The following is a 4,318-nucleotide window of genomic DNA, read 5'->3' on the forward strand; positions in this document are numbered from 1 at the left end:
ACGGTAGGTGCTTCAATGTCTTCTAGAAGATGTTTACCTTTGTTGCTGGTCTCTAAACAAAGGGTTGAGGGACTTCTGATTAAGTAATTTGAATGTGTTGGCATAACCAAAGTTGAAAGGCTTTCTCTACTGGCATGTACACAGCGTTTAATATGGTGACACCCCTTGGTATCTATAGAAGGGAATAGTCAGTAAACATGGTCAGCTTCACAAACCTCTGAAGCAATGCCTGGCAGAAATAGTGCACTGACAGACATGGATTTGGGATATACTGTCCTAGAACACGATCCACTCATGAGCACAGATTTTTAAGTGACAGTATAAATAATTAATGACTGACTGACTGGCAGGGGCCATGTCTAATTGTCAACTTGCTATGGATGCTCTGGAAGTTGTCGTTCAGGCTAACAGGCATCTCACCAGATATCTTGAAAGCTGCCAAGCATTTGGATTCTGCTTGCCTTGTTGAAATAGGTGCGGCGGGGCTGCGTCCCCAGCACCCCGGCCGCCTGCTAGCTCATGCCCAAAATAACAACACACAAACTGTATTCATTTAAACACCGCTTGGCCCATGAACTCTAGCCCTTACAGGCTAATTCTCGCACCTGGACTAGCCCATTTCTAATGATTGTTTGTAAGCACCCCACGGTGCGCTTACCGGGAAGATTCTAGCCTCCGTCCATCCTGGGTCGGAGCTGCCTGGGAGAGCGGAGCCTGGCGTCTCTGCTCCAGAGAGCAGAGCTGTCGGGTCTCTCCGGGAGCAGAGCAGAGTCTGACCTCACTTCCTCTTCCTCCCAGAATTCTATTCTGTTTACTCCTCCCACCTATGCTTTAACCTATCAGGGCCAGCCAAGCAGTTTCTTTATTGCTCAATGACCTTCCTCCATCATTGCCTGCCTCTTTAAACGGTATCATGACTGAGGTAGGTGTACCGAGACTGAGATCACTATGAGAATGCTCCCAGCAGAAGGTCGCTTTACTTTCTGGGCTATAGACAGGAAGTTAGAATGGCTTCTTTCAGATTAGATATTAAAAGTAAAACACTGGTGGCTGGAGACATGGCTCCATGGTTAAGAGCACTTGCTGCTCTTGCAGAGGACCCAGATTCAGTTCCCTGCACCCACATAGTGGTTTGCAACCATTGTAACCCCAGTTCCAGGGGAATCTGATGTCCTCTTTTGACTACTGTGGGAACTGCACCCACATGGTACACAGATATACTTGTAGACAAAACAGTCATATGTATAACATAAAATAAATAAATCTAAAAAATTAAATACTGTTCATTGAAAAGACAGGCCATTAATGGATCTTTAAAAATATTTTTATATTACTAAAAGTTTATGTTATTTCCTTTGAAAACAAATTGTTCTGAATGACCATTTTGCCTTCCTGGAGTGTGCTAAATCCAGTTCAGCTCCTCCCTGGGGCATCTCATCCTGGCACCACCGAGAATTGTGTGGAAATACGACCAGGCTGTTCCTGGCCCATCAGTGTGTTTTGGCTCTCCATGAGAGCCCCAGAGCCCTGCAAGCTCTGCTTTCTGAAGGGAATGCCTACTTCCTGTCTTCCTCTGAGACTCTTTGTATTCCTCCTCTTCCTCAGACCCTTCCTGGAGCAGTTTCTGTTCTCAAATCAGGAAGGCATAACTAACACACATTTGGGAACTGAAGATGGATCAGGAAAATGGCCTGGAATGAGCGCCCGGCTGCTGCTTCATGGATTAGAAATAACTTAGCGTCTCAGGATTCTGTTTTTCTTCATAGGGCAAGTGTTTAGCTGGTAAATACAATTTTTGAGGCTGTTTTAGGGGAGTTGAATTTCCCAGAGAAGATGGAGTATCCTCTTATTTTTAATAATTAATATAAAATATAACAACTAAAACCTCTGGCAATAGAAATCTCCATCAAATTCTGTGTCTTAGGGAAACCAGTCTTTCCTCCTTGGTTTACTTGGCTACCTGCTGTGCATGCTCCCCTGAGTAATGTCAGACTACATCTCCTCAGTGTGGACTTACACAGGAGAAACCTGCTAGGTGCCGACAATCTGACCCAAACCATTACAAACAGAACCCCGTCTCCTGAAGTGGATTGCATGGTTTGCCTGTGATCCCTCTTCAGTATTTTCTGTTCAGAATCTTGTGCTCCCATCCTCTCCAGGGTCACTCCCCTCACCAGAAAGGCGAGCTGCCCGCATTTCAGTTCCTTGTTAAGACGTGCGCAGCTTCCTTGCCACAGTCTTGTCCCTTTTCCCGCAAGTTCTTTATTTTAATACGTAACCCCAAACACTTTCCACAGAAAGGAGCACATTCCTCCCCAAGGCAGTGGCGTGAAGAGGTGCAGAGTGCAAGCTCAGGGGGCCAGCGTGGCACTCCACCCAACCCGGCTAATCCTCACAACCAAACACGCCAATCATCTGTCTGTGTCTTCATGTCCGAGCTCTCTTTGAACAGGCAGGAAAATCCAGATCTTTCTGTCAAGTGCACAGCCCTGCTGCTAGGCCAGCTTTGGCAGTTCCTGAACACATTGTCTGTGCTTAGTGGCCTGGAAAAAAAAAAAAAAAAAAAAAAAAAAAAAAAAAAAAAAGCTCATTATATCTGAAAATGTTAATGTTTCAACACAGGAAAGGATGGTGAGCTACCAACCAACACGGCTCATCTTTCCTTTGTGCTGGGTTTGGTTTCTGAATTCCTTCCTGGGAAAGAGTTCTGCTGTGATTTTTCTCTTGCCAGCGAAGTGGATAACATCTCTACATCCCCTGTCCACTTCGCCTTCTCTTCTACATTTCCAGAAAAACACACAGGGCCTTGTCTTTGGTATACTGAATACCAGTGACAGACACTTTACCAGGCTGGAGGGGCTACCCATGCTCTGCCGCAGGGCTCAGGCTTGTGAGCTTCCGGCAGCATCTGAGGTTTATTGAGATGCCAGCCAACAACCTGCTTTGTTCCTGAACATCGTTAGGATCCAGTTACAGGTTGTTCATCCATCCACATCCACACAGGATGAACTGGACAGCAGGAGCTCTGACTTATACATCAAGGATTCTGGGCACCTGTAGTCATCCTAAGAACAAAATAGACCCTCAAAAGAAACAGCTTATGTTTTTCCCATTGTGGTATCTTAAGAAGAAAAACCGAAAACAGTCGACACGATTCCTATTCAAATCAGAGGTGAGAGATGACTAACCAAATGACTAACCACCCCCTCCTTCAGCCTCACTCAGATGAAAATACTTTCTTTCGGAGTAACACACTCCCAGCAGCTCCTGCTCGGTGACAGCATTTGCTGAACACAGAGAAAGTCGGACACAGCGGAAATGAGGCCCCCCAGGTTTGGAATGCACCAATGACAACTGGAACCACTGTTTTGCTGAGTGTGGAGTACTGCTAGGTGAAAGGACATTCCATATACACGAGCCAAGCTGGACCAGCTCTGGGACGAGGCAGCTCATGCTCGCCTGTACCTCGAATATCTTGAATCTTGCCCATGCTCACCCGCTCACTGGTTTCTATGCAGTACGTTTGCCTCTTAATCCGCTGGACATGCTGGAAAGAGCAGCCTCAGGGAATGAAAATTACAGGCATATTGCTGTGTGTTGCCAAGGAAATATTCTGTGTTGACCTTCACGTTCTGTATGACCCCTCCCCCAGCCAGCAGGGAAAAAGAATGTCTGTGCACAGAGCTTGTTCTATGGGGCTCAGGCGTGCAGCAAGCACACCGTGTGCCATTTATTTCCTAGAGGTATGCCAGTGACAAACACCAGCTGTGTCCACACTACAGCACACTTGCAGGTGTGTGTGATATACTCTCCAAACTGCAGCCGCACACTGTCCGCTGGCTCATCAACCAGTTATTAAACCCGGAAATGAATAACCTTGAAGCAAACCTCTCTCTGTTTGCACCATTAGGTGCCATTCAAATAATAGTGCTCCCAACATTTTAAGTTTTTAAATTTAATAGTTATTAAGAACCTCCCTGCTGGTTGTCTCTTTATGATCCAGTTTCTTTATTTTTGCTAATGAATATCTTATATCTGATAATTACTTTCAAAATTGCTCATTGAATTTATTTTTGGTTATGAAATAAAATTTCCTGTGTGTATTCTCTTCATCATGTAGTTCAAATTCTGTAATTTTTCTCTTTTAAAAAAATGTATTTTTATTCTTTGAGAGTTTTGTATGTTCACACAATATATTTTGTTCATAATCACTCCCTAATCTAAATGCCTCCCAGGTCATCTTGACTCCACCCAACTTCCTGTTTTCTTTTTTTTTTAATTAATTTATTTATTTATTAAAGATTTCTGCCTCCTCCCC

Source organism: Alexandromys fortis, unplaced genomic scaffold (genome assembly GCF_014885135.2).
Source record: "Alexandromys fortis isolate MF-2015 unplaced genomic scaffold, M_Fortis_MF-2015_v1.1 scaffold_10, whole genome shotgun sequence".
Lineage (NCBI taxonomy): Eukaryota > Metazoa > Chordata > Mammalia > Rodentia > Cricetidae > Alexandromys > Alexandromys fortis.